This window comes from Hyla sarda, unplaced genomic scaffold (genome assembly GCF_029499605.1).
Source record: "Hyla sarda isolate aHylSar1 unplaced genomic scaffold, aHylSar1.hap1 scaffold_1488, whole genome shotgun sequence".
NCBI classification, from domain to species: Eukaryota; Metazoa; Chordata; class Amphibia; order Anura; family Hylidae; genus Hyla; species Hyla sarda.
This window is the reverse complement of record NW_026608121.1, coordinates 58,853-73,098: the sequence shown is the minus strand read 5'-3', so window position 1 is coordinate 73,098 and position 14,246 is coordinate 58,853. Positions and strand designations below refer to the sequence as shown.

General features: G+C 46.2%; 6 non-coding genes across 6 annotated transcripts; all 6 read right to left on the bottom strand.

Moving 5' to 3' along the window:
• Positions 1-911: 911 nt before the first annotated feature.
• LOC130308712 (U2 spliceosomal RNA) lies at positions 912-1,102 on the bottom strand. Its single transcript, XR_008857657.1, has one exon. It is a non-coding gene; the product is annotated as a U2 spliceosomal RNA (small nuclear RNA).
• Positions 1,103-3,196: 2,094 nt separating this feature from the next.
• On the bottom strand, positions 3,197-3,387 carry LOC130308703 (U2 spliceosomal RNA). The gene has a single exon (XR_008857649.1). It is a non-coding gene; the product is annotated as a U2 spliceosomal RNA (small nuclear RNA).
• A 2,085-nt stretch (positions 3,388-5,472) lies between these two features.
• Positions 5,473-5,663, bottom strand: LOC130308702 (U2 spliceosomal RNA). Its single transcript, XR_008857648.1, has one exon. It is a non-coding gene; the product is annotated as a U2 spliceosomal RNA (small nuclear RNA).
• A 2,092-nt stretch (positions 5,664-7,755) lies between these two features.
• Positions 7,756-7,946, bottom strand: LOC130308701 (U2 spliceosomal RNA). The gene has a single exon (XR_008857647.1). It is a non-coding gene; the product is annotated as a U2 spliceosomal RNA (small nuclear RNA).
• Positions 7,947-10,022: 2,076 nt separating this feature from the next.
• LOC130308700 (U2 spliceosomal RNA) lies at positions 10,023-10,213 on the bottom strand. The gene has a single exon (XR_008857646.1). It is a non-coding gene; the product is annotated as a U2 spliceosomal RNA (small nuclear RNA).
• Positions 10,214-12,306: 2,093 nt separating this feature from the next.
• Positions 12,307-12,497, bottom strand: LOC130308695 (U2 spliceosomal RNA). The gene has a single exon (XR_008857641.1). It is a non-coding gene; the product is annotated as a U2 spliceosomal RNA (small nuclear RNA).
• Between the last annotated feature and the right edge of the window lie 1,749 nt (positions 12,498-14,246).

The window sequence follows — 14,246 nt, the reverse complement described above, 5'->3', positions numbered from 1 at the left end:
ACAGAAAGTTGCAGGCCAAATATGTGTGACATTTCTGCGACTTTAGCTTCTAGAGCATTTTTACAACATTATACATAGGTGCTGAATACATAAAAAGCGACTGTTCAGCGACAGACAAGTCGCATCGGCTGAAAGTAGGCCAGAATATCAGTCCATGTTGGAGCAGGTTTAGATACAGTCTAAAGCATAGATCTCAAAGTCTGTGCACAGAATTTAGCAAGGGCCTCGCACCTTCTGATGCATCAGGTAGGTGCACAATAGCATAGCCTAACCCTCTGTACTTTGGTCTATATTGATGCGGGACATAGACAGCCAGCTGATGACCAATCCATTAGTGCAATGGATGGCTGGAAGCATTTGTCTTTGCCTTTGCAATACCACAGAAGCAATGCATGGTCAATGTACAGCAATGACACACCTGTGTGAACAGCCAGGAGACCCCCCCCCCATGTTATGTTACATAGTTACATAGTTAGTACGGTCGAAAAAAGACATATGTCCATCACGTTCAACCAGGGAATTAAGGGGTAGGGGTGTGGCGCGATATTGGGGAAGGGATGAGATTTTATATTTCTTCATAAGCATTAATCTTATTTTGTCAATTAGGAACATTCAGCACCCACCCGCTATCAAGGCAGCTGCCTATCATGTCATGCCCTACCTGCACAGGTGTGCTGGCTACTCAAATGATCCAATTAAGGAGGCCATTTAGTCAGCAGCAGCAGAAGTCCTGTGCCTGGACGCTCCAACAGGGGCCAGACACAAGCAGAAGCAGAAGCAGCAGAAGCAGCAGCAGCACCACCTTTTGTTTTTTGGCTGCAGCAGCAGCAAGGCCCACAGGGCTGGCTAGCTGGCTAGCCAGCAAGCAGGTAGCAATGAAAGTAGGAATCTTTCTTTTTAACCCTGTAAGGGGGTGGTGCACTGTACCCGAAGATACTGCCATATCGGGTCAATGCATAGGGCGACGGAAGCAAGCTTCGAAACCGGCCCCCGTTCTCAAAAATCCATTTAATATATGGTCCCCAGATAGGGGACGTATCAGATATTAAACTGATAAGAACAGATACTACACTTGATCTTAGCCAAAAGGCCGAGAAGCGATAACCGTGAAAGGGGCGGGCCCAACAAGGTCCCCTTCATGGGCACTATCACTGCTTGCTGTCAGGGAGGCTGCCAGACAATTTTCCATGCACACTCTGGGCTGGGGGGCAGTCAACCACCAGTACACACAGCAGAACCTAAACCCATACCATTATTGCTAAGCAGCAAGACAGGGGCCCATTGCACTCCCACGGGGCCTTTTTAAATGCAATCCATAACCCGGATTTGCCAGGAACCCTTCTTACTCCTCCTACTTGCATGTGACACTGGGCTTAGGATCTGCATAGGAAACACACACACAAGCACACACCTACCTTTGTTGCCTGCAGATGCCTCCTTGGCTGTCCCCAAACGGTATCAAACCAACACCCACGGGAAGCTGTAAGCATAGAGGACATGCCTGCACCCCATTGGACTTACCTGTGTGGGTTAAATCCGGGTTATTTGACAACCTATGGCGGTGATGGTTCTGCTCAGGCAGAGCAGTGCTGATGCTCCTCATAAAGCTGTCGCTGCTGTGAAGGTTCTAGGTGACATCACAAATCCCTATGGTTACATACACAACAAAGCTGGGTTGTTGTTGTTTACACTCTGCAAGGCCTGTGGAAGTGAGTGACATCATAGCACTGTAGTTCTGAGGGTTCAAGATGGATGCAACAATCTCCTGTTGCTTCTATGAAGGCCGTAATAGACGACATCACCAAACAGCTCCATAGTCACATACAGCAAAGGAGAGATGTTGTTTACACCTAGTGATGTCAGTGGTATTGAGTGACATCACAGCACAGTGCTAAGGCTCCTGGGCCTGGACACAGCAGCGGCTGCAATATCTCAACGGAGAATACGTTTATATCTATGTGTGTGTGTGCGCATATATATATATATATATATATATATATATATATATATATATATATATATTTCTCCGCCGAAATCACTTTTAAACCCATTTCCACCTTTTTTTCCCTTCTCTTCCTCTTACTTTTTTTTCACGTTTTTTTACGTTTTTCTCCTTTTCGCCTCTTTTCTGGGCGTATTATTCTTCTTTTTCTTCTTTTTTTTCGTCTAATGCATACCCCATCAGTGCAGCAATGCTTATTCAATACCGCCAGCAGATGGAGACACTGGGGGATAATTTTCTAAGGATTTATACTGATTTTTCCTGTCTGAATTTGTCGCACAGAAAGTTGCAGGCCAAATATGTGTGACATTTCTGCGACTTTAGCTTCTAGAGCATTTTTACAACATTATACATAGGTGCTGAATACATAAAAAGCGACTGTTCAGCGACAGACAAGTCGCATCGGCTGAAAGTAGGCCAGAATGTCAGTCCATGTTGGAGCAGGTTTAGATACAGTCTAAAGCATAGATCTCAAAGTCTGTGCACAGAATTTAGCAAGGGCCTCGCACCTTCTGATGCATCAGGTAGGTGCACAATAGCATAGCCTAACCCTCTGTACTTTGGTCTATATTGATGCGGGACATAGACAGCCAGCTGATGACCAATCCATTAGTGCAATGGATGGCTGGAAGCATTTGTCTTTGCCTTTGCAATACCACAGAAGCAATGCATGGTCAATGTACAGCAATGACACACCTGTGTGAACAGCCAGGAGACCCCCCCCCCCCCCCATGTTATGTTACATAGTTACATAGTTAGTACGGTCGAAAAAAGACATATGTCCATCACGTTCAACCAGGGAATTAAGGGGTAGGGGTGTGGCGCGATATTGGGGAAGGGATGAGATTTTATATTTCTTCATAAGCATTAATCTTATTTTGTCAATTAGGAACATTCAGCACCCACCCGCTATCAAGGCAGCTGCCTATCATGTCATGCCCTACCTGCACAGGTGTGCTGGCTACTCAAATGATCCAATTAAGGAGGCCATTTAGTCAGCAGCAGCAGAAGTCCTGTGCCTGGACGCTCCAACAGGGGCCAGACACAAGCAGAAGCAGAAGCAGCAGAAGCAGCAGCAGCACCACCTTTTGTTTTTTGGCTGCAGCAGCAGCAAGGCCCACAGGGCTGGCTAGCTGGCTAGCCAGCAAGCAGGTAGCAATGAAAGTAGGAATCTTTCTTTTTAACCCTGTAAGGGGGTGGTGCACTGTACCCGAAGATACTGCCATATCGGGTCAATGCATAGGGCGACGGAAGCAAGCTTCGAAATCGGCCCCCGTTCTCAAAAATCCATTTAATATATGGTCCCCAGATAGGGGACGTATCAGATATTAAACTGATAAGAACAGATACTACACTTGATCTTAGCCAAAAGGCCGAGAAGCGATAACCGTGAAAGGGGCGGGCCCAACAAGGTCCCCTTCATGGGCACTATCACTGCTTGCTGTCAGGGAGGCTGCCAGACAATTTTCCATGCACACTCTGGGCTGGGGGGCAGTCAACCACCAGTACACACAGCAGAACCTAAACCCATACCATTATTGCTAAGCAGCAAGACAGGGGCCCATTGCACTCCCACGGGGCCTTTTTAAATGCAATCCATAACCCGGATTTGCCAGGAACCCTTCTTACTCCTCCTACTTGCATGTGACACTGGGCTTAGGATCTGCATAGGAAACACACACACAAGCACACACCTACCTTTGTTGCCTGCAGATGCCTCCTTGGCTGTCCCCAAACGGTATCAAACCAACACCCACGGGAAGCTGTAAGCATAGAGGACATGCCTGCACCCCATTGGACTTACCTGTGTGGGTTAAATCCGGGTTATTTGACAACCTATGGCGGTGATGGTTCTGCTCAGGCAGAGCAGTGCTGATGCTCCTCATAAAGCTGTCGCTGCTGTGAAGGTTCTAGGTGACATCACAAATCCCTTTGGTTACATACACAACAAAGCTGGGTTGTTGTTGTTTACACTCTGCAAGGCCTGTGGAAGTGAGTGACATCATAGCACTGTAGTTCTGAGGGTTCAAGATGGATGCAACAATCTCCTGTTGCTTCTATGAAGGCCGTAATAGACGACATCACCAAACAGCTCCATAGTCACATACACAGCAAAGGAGAGATGTTGTTTACACCTAGTGATGTCAGTGGTATTGAGTGACATCACAGCACAGTGCTAAGGCTCCTGGGCCTGGACACAGCAGCGGCTGCAATATCTCAACGGAGAATACGTTTATATCTATGTGTGTGTGTGCGCATATATATATATATATATATATATATATATATATATATATTTCTCCGCCGAAATCACTTTTAAACCCATTTCCACCTTTTTTTCCCTTCTCTTCCTCTTACTTTTTTTTCACGTTTTTTTACGTTTTTCTCCTTTTCGCCTCTTTTCTGGGCGTATTATTCTTCTTTTTCTTCTTTTTTTTCGTCTAATGCATACCCCATCAGTGCAGCAATGCTTATTCAATACCGCCAGCAGATGGAGACACTGGGGGATAATTTTCTAAGGATTTATACTGATTTTTCCTGTCTGAATTTGTCGCACAGAAAGTTGCAGGCCAAATATGTGTGACATTTCTGCGACTTTAGCTTCTAGAGCATTTTTACAACATTATACATAGGTGCTGAATACATAAAAAGCGACTGTTCAGCGACAGACAAGTCGCATCGGCTGAAAGTAGGCCAGAATGTCAGTCCATGTTGGAGCAGGTTTAGATACAGTCTAAAGCATAGATCTCAAAGTCTGTGCACAGAATTTAGCAAGGGCCTCGCACCTTCTGATGCATCAGGTAGGTGCACAATAGCATAGCCTAACCCTCTGTACTTTGGTCTATATTGATGCGGGACATAGACAGCCAGCTGATGACCAATCCATTAGTGCAATGGATGGCTGGAAGCATTTGTCTTTGCCTTTGCAATACCACAGAAGCAATGCATGGTCAATGTACAGCAATGACACACCTGTGTGAACAGCCAGGAGACCCCCCCCCCCCCCATGTTATGTTACATAGTTACATAGTTAGTACGGTCGAAAAAAGACATATGTCCATCACGTTCAACCAGGGAATTAAGGGGTAGGGGTGTGGCGCGATATTGGGGAAGGGATGAGATTTTATATTTCTTCATAAGCATTAATCTTATTTTGTCAATTAGGAACATTCAGCACCCACCCGCTATCAAGGCAGCTGCCTATCATGTCATGCCCTACCTGCACAGGTGTGCTGGCTACTCAAATGATCCAATTAAGGAGGCCATTTAGTCAGCAGCAGCAGAAGTCCTGTGCCTGGACGCTCCAACAGGGGCCAGACACAAGCAGAAGCAGAAGCAGCAGAAGCAGCAGCAGCACCACCTTTTGTTTTTTGGCTGCAGCAGCAGCAAGGCCCACAGGGCTGGCTAGCTGGCTAGCCAGCAAGCAGGTAGCAATGAAAGTAGGAATCTTTCTTTTTAACCCTGTAAGGGGGTGGTGCACTGTACCCGAAGATACTGCCATATCGGGTCAATGCATAGGGCGACGGAAGCAAGCTTCGAAATCGGCCCCCGTTCTCAAAAATCCATTTAATATATGGTCCCCAGATAGGGGACGTATCAGATATTAAACTGATAAGAACAGATACTACACTTGATCTTAGCCAAAAGGCCGAGAAGCGATAACCGTGAAAGGGGCGGGCCCAACAAGGTCCCCTTCATGGGCACTATCACTGCTTGCTGTCAGGGAGGCTGCCAGACAATTTTCCATGCACACTCTGGGCTGGGGGGCAGTCAACCACCAGTACACACAGCAGAACCTAAACCCATACCATTATTGCTAAGCAGCAAGACAGGGGCCCATTGCACTCCCACGGGGCCTTTTTAAATGCAATCCATAACCCGGATTTGCCAGGAACCCTTCTTACTCCTCCTACTTGCATGTGACACTGGGCTTAGGATCTGCATAGGAAACACACACACAAGCACACACCTACCTTTGTTGCCTGCAGATGCCTCCTTGGCTGTCCCCAAACGGTATCAAACCAACACCCACGGGAAGCTGTAAGCATAGAGGACATGCCTGCACCCCATTGGACTTACCTGTGTGGGTTAAATCCGGGTTATTTGACAACCTATGGCGGTGATGGTTCTGCTCAGGCAGAGCAGTGCTGATGCTCCTCATAAAGCTGTCGCTGCTGTGAAGGTTCTAGGTGACATCACAAATCCCTATGGTTACATACACAACAAAGCTGGGTTGTTGTTGTTTACACTCTGCAAGGCCTGTGGAAGTGAGTGACATCATAGCACTGTAGTTCTGAGGGTTCAAGATGGATGCAACAATCTCCTGTTGCTTCTATGAAGGCCGTAATAGACGACATCACCAAACAGCTCCATAGTCACATACACAGCAAAGGAGAGATGTTGTTTACACCTAGTGATGTCAGTGGTATTGAGTGACATCACAGCACAGTGCTAAGGCTCCTGGGCCTGGACACAGCAGCGGCTGCAATATCTCAACGGAGAATACGTTTATATCTATGTGTGTGTGTGCGCATATATATATATATATATATATATATATATATATATATATATATATATTTCTCCGCCGAAATCACTTTTAAACCCATTTCCACCTTTTTTTCCCTTCTCTTCCTCTTACTTTTTTTTCACGTTTTTTTACGTTTTTCTCCTTTTCGCCTCTTTTCTGGGCGTATTATTCTTCTTTTTCTTCTTTTTTTTCGTCTAATGCATACCCCATCAGTGCAGCAATGCTTATTCAATACCGCCAGCAGATGGAGACACTGGGGGATAATTTTCTAAGGATTTATACTGATTTTTCCTGTCTGAATTTGTCGCACAGAAAGTTGCAGGCCAAATATGTGTGACATTTCTGCGACTTTAGCTTCTAGAGCATTTTTACAACATTATACATAGGTGCTGAATACATAAAAAGCGACTGTTCAGCGACAGACAAGTCGCATCGGCTGAAAGTAGGCCAGAATGTCAGTCCATGTTGGAGCAGGTTTAGATACAGTCTAAAGCATAGATCTCAAAGTCTGTGCACAGAATTTAGCAAGGGCCTCGCACCTTCTGATGCATCAGGTAGGTGCACAATAGCATAGCCTAACCCTCTGTACTTTGGTCTATATTGATGCGGGACATAGACAGCCAGCTGATGACCAATCCATTAGTGCAATGGATGGCTGGAAGCATTTGTCTTTGCCTTTGCAATACCACAGAAGCAATGCATGGTCAATGTACAGCAATGACACACCTGTGTGAACAGCCAGGAGACCCCCCCCCCCCCATGTTATGTTACATAGTTACATAGTTAGTACGGTCGAAAAAAGACATATGTCCATCACGTTCAACCAGGGAATTAAGGGGTAGGGGTGTGGCGCGATATTGGGGAAGGGATGAGATTTTATATTTCTTCATAAGCATTAATCTTATTTTGTCAATTAGGAACATTCAGCACCCACCCGCTATCAAGGCAGCTGCCTATCATGTCATGCCCTACCTGCACAGGTGTGCTGGCTACTCAAATGATCCAATTAAGGAGGCCATTTAGTCAGCAGCAGCAGAAGTCCTGTGCCTGGACGCTCCAACAGGGGCCAGACACAAGCAGAAGCAGAAGCAGCAGAAGCAGCAGCAGCACCACCTTTTGTTTTTTGGCTGCAGCAGCAGCAAGGCCCACAGGGCTGGCTAGCTGGCTAGCCAGCAAGCAGGTAGCAATGAAAGTAGGAATCTTTCTTTTTAACCCTGTAAGGGGGTGGTGCACTGTACCCGAAGATACTGCCATATCGGGTCAATGCATAGGGCGACGGAAGCAAGCTTCGAAATCGGCCCCCGTTCTCAAAAATCCATTTAATATATGGTCCCCAGATAGGGGACGTATCAGATATTAAACTGATAAGAACAGATACTACACTTGATCTTAGCCAAAAGGCCGAGAAGCGATAACCGTGAAAGGGGCGGGCCCAACAAGGTCCCCTTCATGGGCACTATCACTGATTGCTGTCAGGGAGGCTGCCAGACAATTTTCCATGCACACTCTGGGCTGGGGGGCAGTCAACCACCAGTACACACAGCAGAACCTAAACCCATACCATTATTGCTAAGCAGCAAGACAGGGGCCCATTGCACTCCCACGGGGCCTTTTTAAATGCAATCCATAACCCGGATTTGCCAGGAACCCTTCTTACTCCTCCTACTTGCATGTGACACTGGGCTTAGGATCTGCATAGGAAACACACACACAAGCACACACCTACCTTTGTTGCCTGCAGATGCCTCCTTGGCTGTCCCCAAACGGTATCAAACCAACACCCACGGGAAGCTGTAAGCATAGAGGACATGCCTGCACCCCATTGGACTTACCTGTGTGGGTTAAATCCGGGTTATTTGACAACCTATGGCGGTGATGGTTCTGCTCAGGCAGAGCAGTGCTGATGCTCCTCATAAAGCTGTCGCTGCTGTGAAGGTTCTAGGTGACATCACAAATCCCTATGGTTACATACACAACAAAGCTGGGTTGTTGTTGTTTACACTCTGCAAGGCCTGTGGAAGTGAGTGACATCATAGCACTGTAGTTCTGAGGGTTCAAGATGGATGCAACAATCTCCTGTTGCTTCTATGAAGGCCGTAATAGACGACATCACCAAACAGCTCCATAGTCACATACACAGCAAAGGAGAGATGTTGTTTACACCTAGTGATGTCAGTGGTATTGAGTGACATCACAGCACAGTGCTAAGGCTCCTGGGCCTGGACACAGCAGCGGCTGCAATATCTCAACGGAGAATACGTTTATATCTATGTGTGTGTGTGCGCATATATATATATATATATATATATATATATTTCTCCGCCGAAATCACTTATAAACCCATTTCCACCTTTTTTTCCCTTCTCTTCCTCTTACTTTTTTTTCACGTTTTTTTACGTTTTTCTCCTTTTCGCCTCTTTTCTGGGCGTATTATTCTTCTTTTTCTTCTTTTTTTTCGTCTAATGCATACCCCATCAGTGCAGCAATGCTTATTCAATACCGCCAGCAGATGGAGACACTGGGGGATAATTTTCTAAGGATTTATACTGATTTTTCCTGTCTGAATTTGTCGCACAGAAAGTTGCAGGCCAAATATGTGTGACATTTCTGCGACTTTAGCTTCTAGAGCATTTTTACAACATTATACATAGGTGCTGAATACATAAAAAGCGACTGTTCAGCGACAGACAAGTCGCATCGGCTGAAAGTAGGCCAGAATGTCAGTCCATGTTGGAGCAGGTTTAGATACAGTCTAAAGCATAGATCTCAAAGTCTGTGCACAGAATTTAGCAAGGGCCTCGCACCTTCTGATGCATCAGGTAGGTGCACAATAGCATAGCCTAACCCTCTGTACTTTGGTCTATATTGATGCGGGACATAGACAGCCAGCTGATGACCAATCCATTAGTGCAATGGATGGCTGGAAGCATTTGTCTTTGCCTTTGCAATACCACAGAAGCAATGCATGGTCAATGTACAGCAATGACACACCTGTGTGAACAGCCAGGAGACCCCCCCCCCCCCCCATGTTATGTTACATAGTTACATAGTTAGTACGGTCGAAAAAAGACATATGTCCATCACGTTCAACCAGGGAATTAAGGGGTAGGGGTGTGGCGCGATATTGGGGAAGGGATGAGATTTTATATTTCTTCATAAGCATTAATCTTATTTTGTCAATTAGGAACATTCAGCACCCACCCGCTATCAAGGCAGCTGCCTATCATGTCATGCCCTACCTGCACAGGTGTGCTGGCTACTCAAATGATCCAATTAAGGAGGCCATTTAGTCAGCAGCAGCAGAAGTCCTGTGCCTGGACGCTCCAACAGGGGCCAGACACAAGCAGAAGCAGAAGCAGCAGAAGCAGCAGCAGCACCACCTTTTGTTTTTTGGCTGCAGCAGCAGCAAGGCCCACAGGGCTGGCTAGCTGGCTAGCCAGCAAGCAGGTAGCAATGAAAGTAGGAATCTTTCTTTTTAACCCTGTAAGGGGGTGGTGCACTGTACCCGAAGATACTGCCATATCGGGTCAATGCATAGGGCGACGGAAGCAAGCTTCGAAATCGGCCCCCGTTCTCAAAAATCCATTTAATATATGGTCCCCAGATAGGGGACGTATCAGATATTAAACTGATAAGAACAGATACTACACTTGATCTTAGCCAAAAGGCCGAGAAGCGATAACCGTGAAAGGGGCGGGCCCAACAAGGTCCCCTTCATGGGCACTATCACTGCTTGCTGTCAGGGAGGCTGCCAGACAATTTTCCATGCACACTCTGGGCTGGGGGGCAGTCAACCACCAGTACACACAGCAGAACCTAAACCCATACCATTATTGCTAAGCAGCAAGATAGGGGCCCATTGCACTCCCACGGGGCCTTTTTAAATGCAATCCATAACCCGGATTTGCCAGGAACCCTTCTTACTCCTCCTACTTGCATGTGACACTGGGCTTAGGATCTGCATAGGAAACACACACACAAGCACACACCTACCTTTGTTGCCTGCAGATGCCTCCTTGGCTGTCCCCAAACGGTATCAAACCAACACCCACGGGAAGCTGTAAGCATAGAGGACATGCCTGCACCCCATTGGACTTACCTGTGTGGGTTAAATCCGGGTTATTTGACAACCTATGGCGGTGATGGTTCTGCTCAGGCAGAGCAGTGCTGATGCTCCTCATAAAGCTGTCGCTGCTGTGAAGGTTCTAGGTGACATCACAAATCCCTATGGTTACATACACAACAAAGCTGGGTTGTTGTTGTTTACACTCTGCAAGGCCTGTGGAAGTGAGTGACATCATAGCACTGTAGTTCTGAGGGTTCAAGATGGATGCAACAATCTCCTGTTGCTTCTATGAAGGCCGTAATAGACGACATCACCAAACAGCTCCATAGTCACATACACAGCAAAGGAGAGATGTTGTTTACACCTAGTGATGTCAGTGGTATTGAGTGACATCACAGCACAGTGCTAAGGCTCCTGGGCCTGGACACAGCAGCGGCTGCAATATCTCAACGGAGAATACGTTTATATCTATGTGTGTGTGTGCGCATATATATATATATATATATATATATATATATATATATATATATATTTCTCCGCCGAAATCACTTTTAAACCCATTTCCACCTTTTTTTCCCTTCTCTTCCTCTTACTTTTTTTTCACGTTTTTTTACGTTTTTCTCCTTTTCGCCTCTTTTCTGGGCGTATTATTCTTCTTTTTCTTCTTTTTTTTCGTCTAATGCATACCCCATCAGTGCAGCAATGCTTATTCAATACCGCCAGCAGATGGAGACACTGGGGGATAATTTTCTAAGGATTTATACTGATTTTTCCTGTCTGAATTTGTCGCACAGAAAGTTGCAGGCCAAATATGTGTGACATTTCTGCGACTTTAGCTTCTAGAGCATTTTTACAACATTATACATAGGTGCTGAATACATAAAAAGCGACTGTTCAGCGACAGACAAGTCGCATCGGCTGAAAGTAGGCCAGAATGTCAGTCCATGTTGGAGCAGGTTTAGATACAGTCTAAAGCATAGATCTCAAAGTCTGTGCACAGAATTTAGCAAGGGCCTCGCACCTTCTGATGCATCAGGTAGGTGCACAATAGCATAGCCTAACCCTCTGTACTTTGGTCTATATTGATGCGGGACATAGACAGCCAGCTGATGACCAATCCATTAGTGCAATGGATGGCTGGAAGCATTTGTCTTTGCCTTTGCAATACCACAGAAGCAATGCATGGTCAATGTACAGCAATGACACACCTGTGTGAACAGCCAGGAGACCCCCCCCCCCCCCCCATGTTATGTTACATAGTTACATAGTTAGTACGGTCGAAAAAAGACATATGTCCATCACGTTCAACCAGGGAATTAAGGGGTAGGGGTGTGGCGCGATATTGGGGAAGGGATGAGATTTTATATTTCTTCATAAGCATTAATCTTATTTTGTCAATTAGGAACATTCAGCACCCACCCGCTATCAAGGCAGCTGCCTATCATGTCATGCCCTACCTGCACAGGTGTGCTGGCTACTCAAATGATCCAATTAAGGAGGCCATTTAGTCAGCAGCAGCAGAAGTCCTGTGCCTGGACGCTCCAACAGGGGCCAGACACAAGCAGAAGCAGAAGCAGCAGAAGCAGCAGCAGCACCACCTTTTGTTTTTTGGCTGCAGCAGCAGCAAGGCCCACAGGGCTGGCTAGCTGGCTAGCCAGCAAGCAGGTAGCAATGAAAGTAGGAATCTTTCTTTTTAACCCTGTAAGGGGGTGGTGCACTGTACCCGAAGATACTGCCATATCGGGTCAATGCATAGGGCGACGGAAGCAAGCTTCGAAATTGGCCCCCGTTCTCAAAAATCCATTTAATATATGGTCCCCAGATAGGGGACGTATCAGATATTAAACTGATAAGAACAGATACTACACTTGATCTTAGCCAAAAGGCCGAGAAGCGATAACCGTGAAAGGGGCGGGCCCAACAAGGTCCCCTTCATGGGCACTATCACTGCTTGCTGTCAGGGAGGCTGCCAGACAATTTTCCATGCACACTCTGGGCTGGGGGGCAGTCAACCACCAGTACACACAGCAGAACCTAAACCCATACCATTATTGCTAAGCAGCAAGACAGGGGCCCATTGCACTCCCACGGGGCCTTTTTAAATGCAATCCATAACCCGGATTTGCCAGGAACCCTTCTTACTCCTCCTACTTGCATGTGACACTGGGCTTAGGATCTGCATAGGAAACACACACACAAGCACACACCTACCTTTGTTGCCTGCAGATGCCTCCTTGGCTGTCCCCAAACGGTATCAAACCAACACCCACGGGAAGCTGTAAGCATAGAGGACATGCCTGCACCCCATTGGACTTACCTGTGTGGGTTAAATCCGGGTTATTTGACAACCTATGGCGGTGATGGTTCTGCTCAGGCAGAGCAGTGCTGATGCTCCTCATAAAGCTGTCGCTGCTGTGAAGGTTCTAGGTGACATCACAAATCCCTTTGGTTACATACACAACAAAGCTGGGTTGTTGTTGTTTACACTCTGCAAGGCCTGTGGAAGTGAGTGACATCATAGCACTGTAGTTCTGAGGGTTCAAGATGGATGCAACAATCTCCTGTTGCTTCTATGAAGGCCGTAATAGACGACATCACCAAACAGCTCCATAGTCACATACACAGCAAAGGAGAGATGTTGTTTACACCTAGTGATGTCAGTGGTATTGAGTGACATCACAGCACAGTGCTAAGGCTCCTGGGCCTGGACACAGCAGCGGCTGCAATATCTCAACGGAGAATACGTTTATATCTATGTGTGTGTGTGCGCATATATATATATATATATATATATATATATATATATATATTTCTCCGCCGAAATCACTTTTAAACCCATTTCCACCTTTTTTTCCCTTCTCTTCCTCTTACTTTTTTTTCACGTTTTTTTACGTTTTTCTCCTTTTCGCCTCTTTTCCGGGCGTATTATTCTTCTTTTTCTTCTTTTTTTTCGTCTAATGCATACCCCATCAGTGCAGCAATGCTTATTCAATACCGCCAGCAGATGGAGACACTGGGGGATAATTTTCTAAGGATTTATACTGATTTTTCCTGTCTGAATTTGTCGCACAGAAAGTTGCAGGCCAAATATGTGTGACATTTCTGCGACTTTAGCTTCTAGAGCATTTTTACAACATTATACATAGGTGCTGAATACATAAAAAGCGACTGTTCAGCGACAGACAAGTCGCATCGGCTGAAAGTAGGCCAGAATGTCAGTCCATGTTGGAGCAGGTTTAGATACAGTCTAAAGCATAGATCTCAAAGTCTGTGCACAGAATTTAGCAAGGGCCTCGCACCTTCTGATGCATCAGGTAGGTGCACAATAGCATAGCCTAACCCTCTGTACTTTGGTCTATATTGATGCGGGACATAGACAGCCAGCTGATGACCAATCCATTAGTGCAATGGATGGCTGGAAGCATTTGTCTTTGCCTTTGCAATACCACAGAAGCAATGCATGGTCAATGTACAGCAATGACACACCTGTGTGAACAGCCAGGAGACCCCCCCCCCCCCCCCCATGTTATGTTACATAGTTACATAGTTAGTACGGTCGAAAAAAGACATATGTCCATCACGTTCAACCAGGGAATTAAGGGGTAGGGGTGTGGCGCGATATTGGGGAAGGGATGAGATTTTATATT